The following is a 14488-nucleotide window of genomic DNA, read 5'->3' as shown; positions in this document are numbered from 1 at the left end:
TGAGCAAAGGCCTGGTGTGCAAAACCGTCTTTCACGTTATCCCTTCCCTCGGCTGGTGTTGCCTTCTCCATCTCTACTCTTCTTGGATCACGTAAAGATAAAAAATAAGCCTGGAAAAAATGGTTTTATACATAAAGCTAGAAAGATTAGTCTTGCTCTCCTTTCTGACAAGTATTTACCTAGTTTTCTAGATAAATACTGTGAAAGAGAACCTGAGAAAGCGATGTAGACCACAGATTAAAAACCGCAGGTCACAATGCCTGGGTGCTGCTCTGTGTTCAGAATCCTGGTGAATTCGCCACTGCTGTCTGTCTTCCCATCCATTATTTTCTATTCTCTTGCCCACTGGGAGTAGATGTCATACACTGAAGGCCGCTGAAAAGCTGTTACTTTGAGCAGGATACAGTTATTAATAATAATGCTATATGTGTGTACATCAGACATAATTTGAGGGGATTCTTTAAGTTTGCTCATTTGATCCATAACGCAGTGACTGTCTCCCCTGAAGACCTTATTTTACAGATGAGGTTGTGTACCTTGCCTGAACCACGGAGAGCTGAGACGGCACTGGAGTGGGGCCTGGCTTCCTGGCCCCCTGGCCAGCGCTCTTCCTCAGTACCGCTTTGCTTCAAATTACTGAAAAGTAGCTTTAAAATACACATGTAGTAAAGCTGGGGGACAAAGAAATCGCCTCTTTTCTTACATGGAAAAATAAAGACATAGGAAATTTAACTTTTGTATTATACGTTCACTTTATAAAAAAACTGCCCTCTGAGCCAACGATTGATGCAGATATTAGAAATGAAACTAGCCTCCTCATCTCCTTTTTGGAATGAGGCGAGTATAACTCACAGAACGATAACGATGATTCCTATTAATAATAACAACCCAACGACAAAGCAGTATTCTTGACTACCATTCTCTTACTCTAACCATTAGCCCCAACTCAAAGTTTATAGTTGATAAATGGTTTTGAAAAAGAAATAGATACAAGAAAACGAGTAATCTTCAAAATGTCCAAAACTAAATGAGTAGAGATAAGAGGACTATTTTCCTCCTAAAAGAAGTAGGGTCTTCGAGTTTGGAGGCGAGGTGTATTTATAGGATGGTAGGAATAGGCTAAAAAGATGGCGCCCAAAGCTTACCCATCACGTGAAATAAAAGAGGTGCTGATTGCCAGCGCCATGAGTTCCTCACCTTTTGTCCTCACTGAATTAAATTAAGGTCCAGAAATTGGCTATTCTGTAGGCATCCATTTTTCCAGTTGAAAATAACTTTGCCTTTTGCCAAGAGCAAAAACCAAAGAGAAGGGACCTAGAAGAAAGTCACGTTAGCTAGCTTCAAAGTAAATGCTGTTTACAGGTTCCTCATCTTCTTTTACATGTAACTGGCTTTATACAATTTAAAGAGCCAGGGGTTAAAATCAGAGGATGTAAGTTCAAATCCTGGCTTGCTGCTTACAGCTGCGTGACCTTGAGCTCTCTAATCCTCACTCCCTCATCTGAGAAACAAGGTAACAATGTTAGCCTTGTGGTAAGGATTAAATGAAATTACATATGTTAACATAACCCAAAATACAATGGACACACCACACATTTCTATTGCTAATTCAACAGAAAATGGTCTTAAGCAAAGGCAAGGCAATTTCATTTTGGATAACTATTATATTTGGACTGACAGCAATAATTCTTAGCGTTTTTATTCCACCATTTATCTCTAAAATGATCTACAAATTCTGGCTACCTAATTCTAGGACCTTCTCACGCCCTTCCCTAACCTCTATCTCAGTTGCATAAATGCAGATTTATAAATCAACTAGATTCCCTGCTCTGGTGCCTGAAAGACCATTCACACATTTCAGAGTCAACCTTCAGTTTTCTGTTGAAATCAAAACATCATTTTAAATAGGTATAGAATAAAAGGAGAGGTTGAGAAGGTGACCATTATCCTATTTATTCCAGAAAGCCTAGCACAGTGAAGGTGATCGGGGGATACAAGATAGAAAGCCCTCAAAGAATTTATCCCAAAAGCCAACATAAGAAGAGTGCTACAAACAGAGGAAAAATAAAAATAGCATGTGGACAAATGATTTGAGAGGGCTTATATCTGGTTGGGAAGATCAGGCAAGACTTCATGAGTGAGACAGTCTTTGACATGAACCTTGAGGAATGGCCAGTATTTACATGGAATTTAAAGAGAAGGGGAAGAGTATAAATAGTGATGAGTGAGAGCTTTCTGAAGAAATGCCCTTATTAAACACAATATAAAACGAAGCTCAAAGAAGTGAGGCACTAAAAAATGGGCATATTTTAATTTTCTCAGCCTATAGTCAGCACTAAAGATACTCTTACCTATTCAACTGTAGAAAAATTCATCCAAAGCATCAAGAGGTGCCTGGATGGCACGGAAGTGGAAACACAAAAGGCATAAATATGCCAACTTTATCCTCAAGGCACATTCATTTCCATTATCGTGTTTATTGACAGCCAGCATTAACTGAGTGATACTCGCATGTAAAAAGTATAAGCACTGAGGACATAAAGTGACGTAAAGCAAGAATCGTGTTCTCAAGGGAAAATGACAAATTAATCAACAAACAAAAGCGGCTTCTCTTCTATATGCAGGCTCTAAGAAAACTCATATAGTATATTTTCTTCAAAAATCGAAGGGCTACCAGAGAGTGGAAGGAGGGGGAGGAGAGAGGTAGATGGGGTAAAAGGGGTCAAATATGTAGTGACAGACCACGGGATATGAACCCACAATGCAAAATATATATGCCTTACTGTTAAACTGTACACCTGAAACTTACTGGATTTCGTTAACCAATGTCACCATAAAAATATAATAATAATGATCGAAGGACAATATTCTCCTCCCCAAGAAAGCCCTTCCAGATCTGAGCATCTGTATTTGGCCAGGCCAGGGTTTCTCCTGCAGTCTTTCTTCCTATGTGAGCTGAAGGAACAACCAGGATACAGATGTAAACAGAACCCGATAAGGACTGAAATTTTTTCCTTCCCTCTTAGGCCCAGTAACAATCCTGGCATTTCCAACAAGGTGATAAAAAGAGAGCCACAAACCCTGAAGATTTAATTTTGGCCCAACAGAACTCAAGGATAAAGCTGATCTATAAGGTAACAAATCTAAGAAAAAAGGAAGGCTACAGTATCTCAACCAAAAGATCTTTGGAAATTCAGATCAATGGGTACACTTCTTAGGTTTCTCCTAAATATTTAGTGCCTCACACATCTGCATATCTCACCAAAGACCAGTGAGAGTCCAAACCGCACTCATAACCTCTTGCATCTCCAAACGCTATTAGCAGATGTCCAAAAAAGAACTGGTATTTTTATTTTCTTATTGCTTGTCTTTTTAAAGGAATGCAAATCCATAAATTTGCTTTTTTCTCGTCTCTGTACATTTACGTTCACATTTATTTTAAAATAGAGAAGCCAAAAATGAAGGATGTGAGAACACTATTAACCTGGCCAGCCTAATAATCAGTGATTAAAGTTACAGCCAGAGAAGGACAAAGCTTAACGCCCCCTACCCTCTTCCTCCTCTTCCTGCCTGTAATATTCCACTTCCGGCACTGAGAGGGAGGGTAACATGGTTAGTGACTTCCAACCAGCACTATTCACAGCCCTCACCAGTCAATTGGGGTCTGCTTATCCAGCCCCACTTATTAATAGTCTTCCTACATTTACAGTGTGACAGAGGAGTGAAATGAGGCTTCCTCTCCAAAACAAGAAATGGGGCACCCTCAATAAAGACTAAGTGGAACAGAGGCTGTGTGCAGAACCAAGGGCCACTTGCCCTATTTCACAGCCACACCTGTTTCAAGGCTGTCAGGAAAGCGACTCCCTAATTTGCCAAACTTTTGACATCACGCCTATGTCGGTGTTGAGCGAGCTCAGAAACCGGGTAAATACAGCTTTCCTCTTAATTCAACACTAGTTTCCACCCCTCGTGTGCACTCTGTGCAAATCTCCTCATGTTCCAACTTCTTTTGACCTGTGGCTCAGGGACCCTCTGCTAGTCATGTAAGAGTTTAACAGTGATAAGGTCTCACTCTTCACCTTAAAATGCTAGGACTGCATGATGTTTAGAGCTAACAGGTGCCTTGGCAATCACCTTGCCCAGTGGTACTCAAATATAAGCTAATATTAGAATCCCCCGGAGAATTTTTTGAAAATGACCACTGCCTGTGTCACTCCCTGAGAGATTTTATTTTAACTGTTCGGGGCCGGGCCTAGGAGTAAACATTGTCGTTTTCCTTGTTGTTGTTGCTGCTTTGTTGTTTAGATTTTTCGTATTTATTTTTGTTGAAGCTCTGCAGGTGATTTTGTTATTGAACTGGGGGAGAAAGCACTGCTTTAGCCTGTCTCACTGTTTCAGAAATGAGAAAATCAAGGCCCAGAGTCAATGGCTTGTATTTGCTCACAAAGGAAAGTAACAAACTGAAACAAAAGAAGCTTCTGACTCCCAAGATGACCTCGTCCTCCATTACGAACTGGGTAGTTACTGGGTAACCTGGAAGAACTTAACATTTTAAAAGACACATTACGTATCAAGGGAGTACTCTGGGCTCTGACAATATGTAGATGAGCAAACGCCCACCACTCACTGACAAGAGATACCAGTTTCCAAGAGGACTAGTGGGGCAGGGCAGTGCAGGGCACGGGGGAGCAGTGACAACAGAGTCGGTGGGCATCGCTCTGACATATGTATGTGGCTTTAGACTATATGGCCAACCTTAGAACGATGTTCATAGCTTTAAAATGGTGGCTGTGGAGGATGACAGTCTTCAAAGTGCCTGTCAGCATTAATATCCTTATTATCCCATGTCTCCCTCTCACTTACTCACATACACACACACACACACACCACATGCATTACTGTACCTCAATTGCACACACACATTTAATGCATTTAAGATTATTTCTGACTACTGTATTTGGCAGGTAAGTCACTGCACAAACATATCCATATGTACACAAGTCTAACGTGTGTGGGCGCATGTGGTGTGTGTGTATTTGGATACGCAGAATACACTGTTCTCTAATCCAAAGATACCAGCTACTGTGGTAGCTGAGTGACCAGACTAAGACCCCTCAGAAGGTGGGAGCATTGCCTCAGAACATCTCTGCATTTTCAGAGTACAATTAGCTTGAGAAAAAGGATTAATGACATCACCTAGGATTCAAGTTCCTCCTAAGATTCTTTTCTTCCCCTCCTCTAACAATGTGGTGCTTTCGGTCAGCCATTGTTTTTAAGTCCTACCTCTCAACAAAAATAAGATCTGATTTCCTAAGAAATTCTAACTAGCTGAAGCCCTGAGAGGGTCTGTATAAAGATTAATGAGGAATTTAAACGTGAAATTTCTTTCTAAGAAAATTCACAGTCTGGGTGAAACAACGAGCAGAGGCACGGAGGATGGCATGTGTAGAGCACAGTTTGGCTTTTATGAGTCGAATGAGTTAATTAGTCGAAACCTTAAACTGTCCTAATCTAGGAAGCTCTGTACTGCAGATGTTCCCCTCCCTATAAAGCTAGTCTCAAGCAGAGTGAAAGCCTGTAGCTTCTCTCTCCTTCCAGGTCTTCTGTTCCCTCGGGTCTGGCCTTGCTTCTCCTCCTCTCCCCTCTCCAACCTGATCCTCAAGTCACCTTGGAATGAATGTCCTTCGAGTCAGCCAGTGGTGGCATTTGCTCACCCACATTCCTTAATACCCAAGACACTCTATATGTAGTGGACCTTTCAAAAGTCTTCAGGCTGAGCTCAAGTTCCCTTTGCTAATTAAATGAATATAAACCACGATATGCAGAGAAATGGTAAAAGTGGGGGTAAAAGGGAAGAAGGACGGGAAACAGAAAAAGATGCAAATAAAATTTAGAAGAACAAGCATTTCAAATCCCTCTTCCTTTAGGCGCCAATGCTACAGTCTCATCAAGCCGTGCCTCAGGGTGTCTCTACACCTGGGCATCCCCATGAAGAATACTCCTAAAACGTCAGGCCATCTAAAAAGGCTACCAAAAACCATTCTGTGAATTCCCTGGGATTAACTGAGCCCCTCCTCTTCCATTATTCCCCTTTGCCATTAAAGAAAGCAGCTAGTGTCTGAATGGCATGGCAACTCTCTACCTCACTGCTCTGGAAACACATGGGGCTAAGCTGGTCCTTCATTCTGAGTAGCTTGGCCTGGGCTAGGATCCAGCTCTCTCCCTGGCTACAAACCAACTAGCAGCTGTCCCTTTCTTTATAATGGCCATCAACAAAGTCAGTTGCAATCCAGTGGTCTAAAATGAAAATTGTATCATTTGCTCATTCTAGAGGCAAGCCTAATAAACAAGGCTAGGAGTCATTACTGCAGAAGCACTGAAGCAAAAATTAGGACCTCTTCCCTCTCTTTTTAAGAACCTGACTTTATTCTCCACTTCATCATTTAGAATTGAAGATTCCTAATAAATGAACCAGCACACTCCTGTGTTGCTCAGAAGTTAAGGGAAGCAGGGAAGAACAGGAGGCTTGCCCATTTACACCGGAGCCGCTCCATCTGCTCTCCGTCCTCCTAAAATGACCATTCTTTCCTTCTACAAAACTCTTACTTATTCTTAAAGACATAGTTTAACTGTCAACCATCCATGAAGCCCACCTCATTCCCCTAGGCTTCTCCCTTTTATAAATCTTACCTAAATATATAACGATCTCCTTACATGTCTCCTCCATTAAATCAAGAGCTACTGAAAAGTACAGACCAGAGCTAATTCTTTCTCATAACACTGTGTTTGACAAATGTTGGTTCTTAACAAGCGTTTGTCGAATAATCAAGCAGAACAAAAGGCATAAAAATAAAGTTAAAAGAAGAAATAGTGTGAAAGAAAAGAGAGTAAGAGATGTTAATAAATAGATAAACCTTGAAGCAGGAGAACGTAAAAAGAAAGAGATGAATCAGTTATGAAAAAGGCCAGAATAATAATGAATAGAGAATGAAAGGAAAAGAAGCAAAGAGTATACGGTGGAAGAGTGACCGTGGAGAGGAGATGAGTGAACTTAAATATACAGGTTCCTTTCTGACTTTTCTTTTTTTTTACTTTTAAGAACAAAGCAGAAACACTGGAATTCTAAAACATGGAATAAGTGTGTATAACTGCCACTGTTAATCATGATATAGAATTAGGTTCAGGAATAATGTACATACACCCATGATGCCTGGTCCAGCAGCTTTGGCATTACCTGGGAGATTAGAAATGCAGAATCTTGGGTACCATCTCAGACCACCTGAATCAGAATGTATAGTTTAACAAGATTCCCAGGTGATCCCTACATACAATCAAGTTTGAGAAGTGCTGATACAGACATCTGAAATCCGCAGATAACCTCCACATCTCAGCGCAGTTAATGGTGTGGTGCAGAGAGCACTGGCACTAAGCAGCTTGACAACCTTATGCAAAAAACTCAATGTCCCTGGATCAGCTTCTTCATCTATTAAATGAGAAGGTCAGAGGAGATACTTTCCAAAGTGTCACAGAGCTCTGATATTCTTGATCTCATCTAGCATCAAACCATTCCTATACCCACGAGAACAAACAACAAATAGCATCATCCACTAATTAAATATTTCACTTCCTCTCTCCATTCATTCATTTAATTTTTTTCAACCATCTATTATGTGCCAGTCGCTATGCTAAATACAAATGATTCCAAGATGATAAAACATTCCTCCCTGCCCTTGAGGAGCTCACAAACTTCTTAAAGAAATAGGGTATATAAACAAAACTAGGATAAGGTGTACTAATAACCACAAATAGGCATTGGTGACGCACAGAAGGCAGAGCAATAACTCTGCTTGGGGCAGTCACGAAGGATTTCAACAAGGGCTCAACATATGTGCTATGTCTCTTTTTCCACCAACCTCAGCTGAAAGCACTAGAAAGTGAAAAGACGAAAATAAGGTGGTTGGAAAGCAATAAAAAACCAAGCAAGGGTTCCTGAGCACACCTCTCTGGGTTCAAGGAACCCCAAGAACTCATCTACCCAATGGATCTTGTGTAATGGTCACAGATATACCATTAACTGCCACAGGTAAATCTCAGAAACCCACCTCCTCTGAGTTATGCCTGCTCTTTTATCCTGACTACATTCTGTTCTATCTTCTGCATGCTTCTGAAAGATATCAATTCAACCACTAATCTACTCTCCCTGGAGACTTCTTGTGGTTGCAGAGAAGGGATGCACTTTAATAAATGCGAACAATTCATTAGACCAGTAACTCTTTTGATCTATAATTATTTATAGAGAGAGATACTAGTATCCAATTGTGTACACAGTAGCAGAGACTGAAAATGTAGTTTACTGAAAGGACGAAATTTCTAGAATTCTTAAGGAGGGTGTAGAGTGGCCATGAAGAAAAGGAGCTTATTCACTCTTGACCCCAACAAGTTACAGGAGATGAGTTGTTCTGTCAGCCCCAGGCTTTGTTGTTAAGGAGAGCAGGTTATCATTCAGAACAATGGTTTTCCAACCTTGAGAATAGTGGGTCCCACTCTGGCTTCCATTCCGACCCTGGCTTCTCCAGACTGAATTTTTTGCTATGGTTTCTTCACAAACATGTCTTTTCTCCTACATTTCATAGTCTGTAAATATTAACTAAATTTTTGCTTTAACCTGTTAGTAGTAGTGGACATGTCACCTTCATTTTCATACTCTTGAACAAGGAAATAGGGGGGAAAAAAAACTCTGCATCCTGAGCTCATAATATTCATGGGGCCAATGGGCAAATGTTTAACAAGGTAACAGGTATATGGTCAAGAGCTGGATCAGCTCCACCCTCTTCTTCCCGGTCAAGAACTACTACTCATCCCACTAATCAATTTCAGTCCATGTGTCCACCTCCCAGATGCCCATCCACCGCCCCTCCACACACAAGGTTGGGTGCGTGTACACAAAGGTCAAGGAAGATGGTCAAGGTTCTGAAGCCATCTTTCCGGCGGTGAAGCAGGAACATAAAATCAAAGTACCTGCTGTTCACCCCTTCACCAGAGGAAGTCGCTCTTCTCGCTCAGCTTAAAAGAAAGGCACTGGGGTGCAAAGTAGTGACTAAAGAAATTTTTTTTCTTCCTTCTCCTTTTCTGTCATTTTGCCTCCTTACTTATTTTCTTTGCCTGCATCTACCCTTGCCATAATCACACACATACAGTGGCAAAGAAAGACTCTTCAGGCAGACAGGCTTCCTAGGGATGGAACCAATAGAGAGAAGAAATGAGTGAAACTTAAATACACAGGTTCCTTTCTGATTTCTCTTTTTTTTATTTTTAAGAACCCTGCTCCTCTCTTTGCATTTAGACATCCATCTCTCAGATACCATACCATTCTATGCTCACAGATGGTCATGCTTTGCTATATCCGAAGACAGAGGAGAAGATAACCATGCTGTTTGTTCTGTTTCCCTTGAATTTACCAATCTAACATTCTTAACCGTGCTTTCCTGGGAAGTCTTTATTTCCCATTAATTTTTTTCTTAATTATACATCATGAAGGCTCCTCGATTGAAATTAAATTTGCCTTCCTCCCACCAGCAGCCACATTTCTTTCCCATGTAACCCACACTCTGGGGGGGCGGGTGGCAGAAGGAGAGACGACAAAATAGAACCCAGTCAGCTCTTTGTGCTATGAGGGGAAAAAAGAGAGAACAATGGCCCTGAGACAGCCCAGAACACCACTGAGTCACAGCCCCAAGAAACCTGCTCAGGAGGCTAGGAACACCTGCCTCCTCCTCAGGGTCTCTAAAATGGCTCTAGGTGGGGGAAAGCTACAGACCCCCTGTGGTGATTCCTCCTAGAATCCCAAGAAGCCCTTTCCAGTTGCAATTCCATTCTTTTCTCTTTATAGCTTTCCCACTCCCTCATCCTCCTCTTCCTCAGCACCCTCTCCTTCTAACCACTTGCCCTTTGCCTGGTCTTAGGGCCAACTAACGATAGCCCGGAGGCTGGCTTCCTCCCATTAGCAATCAAGGCGAATCTGCGGCGACCCCGTCAAAAAGGCCTTCTGTCAACCTCGTCACCAACAAACATGAAGAAGGGCCTACTAGGTGTAGAGCAGCACTGTCATAGGCACCAAGAATGCAAAAGAGGGCATGTGCCCTTTGATATCCACCTCGCCTCCCTCATCTGTACCTATGAAATCATCACACGTGGAGCCGCCTTTCTCTCCCATACCTCTGTTCTATTTTGAAGTAAAATTAAGAGTTAATCCTCCCACTTGGAGGAGTAGTAGCAGATGGGGAACCAGCTCAGGTGTCTCTAAGGTGAGCACATATCAGATAACCTCAGCTATCTGTGGCCATGGTGAGAACATGGTTCAAAATCTGATGACTTTGATGACACCATGGTCACAGATTAGTGGTTAAGCAATAAACGCTCAAAAGAACGAAACTGGGGTGAGGGGAGTAGGGAATCTGGAACATATCCACCCTTTCTGGACAATGAAAAACTATCCTGCACTATGCTGTTGAGTGACAAGGACCTTCCGCTACTTCCCCCACATCCCTTTATTATTTCAGATTATTTCAAAGTATTGTTATTAAAAAATTGCCAGGGGGAAAAAAAAAGGTTTGGGGGAGAATACTTTAAGAAAGACTATGATGCTAATGATTCTGCTGCATTACTTTGAAGATCTTTATCTCAAACTGATTCCCGCATTTGGGCACCTTCAGAGTTTGGGGATATATGGTGGTCAGTGGACCAAGGAGAGGAGCAGCCAGCTCACCATCGTGGCCCTCTAGCTCGTGGATATTCTGATTTGCTCAGGAGTTGTCTTGGATTGCATGAGTGACTAGCCGAAGAGTCATTAGCTAAATCTTTTCCATTTCTCCTGCTATTTCTCTTTTCATTTGGCAGCATGAAAATATTGCCAAACCATACTTCACATATCATAAGAATTGATGAGGAAAAAAATTAAAATATTCATTCTATTTTTTGAGGGTACAAGACTAACACATGCAAACGGCACATCTCTTTGTTTAACACAAAGACTCACGTGTCGAATTCTGCACCCCTTCCACATGCACAGCATTTCAGAACTCTGCAAGATAGCCATTTTGCAAGAGTGTGGAAGTAACAGTTTGCTTGGAGGATGTGTGGGTATAAATAGATGTGTAGACAGAAGGAGAAATTTACAGCTCAAAAATAATAGCACATGAAGAAAATACAAATTAAAAGCAGGATATTGACAGAATTCCTTCTTTCCAAGCTTCAGATTTAAGTCCCCTTAACCTGCAGCATCCTTCAATTCCAGGTGTTCTTAGACCAGCCGGAGTCCCCACCTAGACCTGTCTCTCTGCAGTAGGCCTCCCAGGATCTCTGGGCCCAGTTTCAACCCCTTAGACAGCAAGTGGACTTGAGGGCAGTAACCACAGTAATCTCAATCATTATTTTCATTTTTTAAAAGGCATAGAAAGGATGCCTGGGAAGGTAGAGACAGGAGATAGAAAGGCATGGAAGTGGCCAAGGGGAAAGCCAGACTGGGGGAAAAAAAAAAAAAAAGATTTCTAGAATCCCATAAAAATCAGACCTTTAGCTTTAGGTGAATAAAATGGTATTTAACTCGAAAATCACACAGGTCTCCCAGTCACGTCGGCATACATGTACCCCTTTATGCCATCCAACACCCTCTGTTCCTACAGACATTTACCTCCACTGCTTCCAAAAAACCCAAAACCTGTTTGATGAGAAAGGAAAAGAAATAACATGGGAGATTTACCCCTTTGTAATAAGCCTTTTCCCCCAAATAGCAATATTTTAATATCGTGTTACCTTTTCTTCCAAAAAAAAAAAAAATCCACTTGAAGGACTTGAGAGAGAAAACCAAGGAATCCCTTACCCCAAGTGAGAAGAAAATACAATAGAATATGCCTTACCTTGGTTTGTAGAAGCCAAACCTCTAGACGCACGGATTAAGGGAGTGAGCATGTTGGGGATGTCCAGTCTCCTCTTCTCGCTTGCATATCCACATAAAAAGACGAAGGGTAAATGAAAGGAAGATAACTTAAAATCCAATTTAGCGTGAATTTTGTTTTAATCTTGTGCCTTGAAGAGATGTAAATTCAAAAAAAAAAAAGACTGAATTCAAAGGTAAGTCAGGGTACGGAGAGCAGCTCACAATGCAGAATCCAGAGTAATTATTCCCTTTGCATGTGAGGTTAGTGGCTGGACTATTTTTTTTTTTTTTTAATGATTCTTCTATCAATTACGGTTTTTGATTTTGGGAGCTTTAGTGGAGGCTCTGTGTGGAGAAGCGTGGGGCCGGCTCTGTCCCTCCGTGGAGCATGGTCATTCCCAAAGCGTCCCCTTCCTAAGGGGGAAAAAAGAGGCGGTCAGGGTTTGATTCGAGTGGACCCCAGAGGGTGAGAAAAATGTATTCCGAAAAAGATATCAATTCGTTTTAAGGAAAAGGGGGAGGAAATCCCGCATTTCCCACCGAGTGCACACGAGAGGAATTGAAAACAGCTGGCACCGGTCTATAAATAATTCAGAAAAGGTCTGGCTATACCATTCCTGGGACAGGCACGGATGAGAGGTGGGAAAGCCAACCTGAATGGAAGCGGTGAGAGGGCGGGAGGGAGGGAGAGAAGGAGGGAAGTGGGAAGGAAGGAGGCAGGGAGGGAGAAGCGGCACCACATAGCAACACACCCTCACACAGACGCAGAAACACAATCCCCACTTAACTCGCCAGCGAGTGCGGCCCCCAGCCCCATCTGCATTGCTGCTGACATGTCTGTCTCGCTCTCTCCATCTCCTCCAGCAGCAGCGCCTCCTCCCACCCCGGGCTTGTGCTGAATGGGTTCTGATTGTGCACGGGGTGCACACTGGGCATTTCTTGGAAGGGGCACACTGACACGCGCACACACACGCCCCCGCCGCGCACGCGCCCCCGCGCGCGCACTCACACTCACCCCCGCGCACACTCACCCCCGCGCACACTCACCCCCGCGCACACTCACGCCGCCGCCGCGCTGATGTGCAGTGCACGGGGCTTCACCTGCAACGTGGTGAAGGATGGTCGACTGGATGGATGGTCGCGGCGCGTGGCTCCCGCCCGGAACACCGATGTCCAGAGTCTCTGCTAGGTGAGGGGATTAACCCTCTCCCTCTCCCTCCTCCCCCCCAAAAAAGACCAGAGAGAGAGCCCTACCTTTTCACCCTAAAAAGAAATCTTTTTTTAAAAGCCACGTCTAAATTAGCAGATGCCGGGGTCTGCTGGATTCAACAGCTTTACCTATTATTAGGTTGGTTAATGGTTCCACTGCCTCGACCCTTTATCTTCCTGACACCCCAAACCCCAAAATTGAGACAAGAGACTCTAAAATGAATATTTACGTACCGCTTGGAACGCCTCAGCGATTGCAGAGTCTCCGGAGAAGGGTGGCTGGTGGCCGGGGATTGAGGGTTTTCCTTGCCTGCAAAGCAGGATTAATAATCCGTCTCGAGGGTTTTGAAGTTCACGACTCTTCTTTGCAAAGCAGAAGAAAATGCATTCGGGCGCCAGCACTTCTGGATTGTGGTGATCAAAACTCACCCTAACGAGCACTTTCGATAGAGCGAAGCCCTGAGATTTCCTAGAGGTGAAGAAACCGAAGGAAGTGGTTTTTGAAAGGGGGTGAGGGACCTTCCTTTCTCCCCCCAAAAACGGAGGGGGGGGTGCGAGGCAGGAGCCGAGTTCCCAGTTGGTGATGATGGGAACCGGGGGAGGGGAAGCGGGCGGGGGCAGGCTGTGCAAGTCAAGCGCACGGCAGCGGGAGAGGAAGAGGAGGAGGGAGGAGGGGAGAGTAAGAAAAATGGGTATTAATCACCAGGGACGAGGGGGAGGGCACGAGCACAGGTTGCCTGGTCTGAATTTGGGTCTCACACTCAAAAACGTGCCACACACACACACACACACACACACCCCTACCTCTCACACTCTGGCCCTGGTGGGAGAAACCCACAAAGCCAGAGATTTCTGCTCCCAGAGTGTGTGTGTGCGTGCGTGCGTGTCCTCGTTCTCCACACCCCCCACCCCACCCCACCCCCAAGCCCCTTCACCCCCTCACTCCTATTGCTAAGACTCTGGCGGAGGCAGCTTCCCACGTCATGTGCTGGGGGAAGTGGGGTGGGAAGGGGAAAAAGGCTTAACCCGAGGCCGTGGCGCCTCCTGCTGACCGCAGTGGGGAATAGCAATGAGGAAGTCCTGCAAAGAGGAGGGGGAACTATTACAGTGCCCCCGGTGGGCTGCCGCTGGGCTGCGGAAAGCATCTCAAAGGCAGAGCTGCAGTGTAAAATTTAAGACTTCTGCTTTATGGTCCATAAATCAGCCTTTGTTTCGTAGGTGCATCCTGTGTGCTGGGCGCAGTTTTAAATCCGGGTTCTTGCCTTCAAGAAGCTTAAGATCTATTTTGAGCACGTGAATCTAATACCTAAAACAATGAGAAACAAAGCAAGGCGAGTGTAATTA

General features: G+C 43.6%; 1 protein-coding gene across 1 annotated transcript in view; it reads right to left on the bottom strand.

The window, feature by feature from the left end:
• Nucleotides 1–12106, bottom strand: part of GRIN2B (glutamate ionotropic receptor NMDA type subunit 2B) — a 409687-nt gene extending 397581 nt beyond the window's left edge. The window contains exon 1 of the mRNA XM_011375988.1: nucleotides 11916–12106. The gene's annotated coding sequence lies outside the window, so the exon portion shown is untranslated. The remainder of the gene's footprint in view (nucleotides 1–11915) is intronic.
• Between the last annotated feature and the right edge of the window lie 2382 nt (nucleotides 12107–14488).

This window comes from Pteropus vampyrus, unplaced genomic scaffold (genome assembly GCF_000151845.1).
Source record: "Pteropus vampyrus isolate Shadow unplaced genomic scaffold, Pvam_2.0 Scaffold283, whole genome shotgun sequence".
Classification (NCBI taxonomy): domain Eukaryota; kingdom Metazoa; phylum Chordata; class Mammalia; order Chiroptera; family Pteropodidae; genus Pteropus; species Pteropus vampyrus.
The sequence above is the reverse complement of the archived record's forward strand: the minus strand, read 5'-3'. Positions and strand labels throughout refer to the sequence as shown.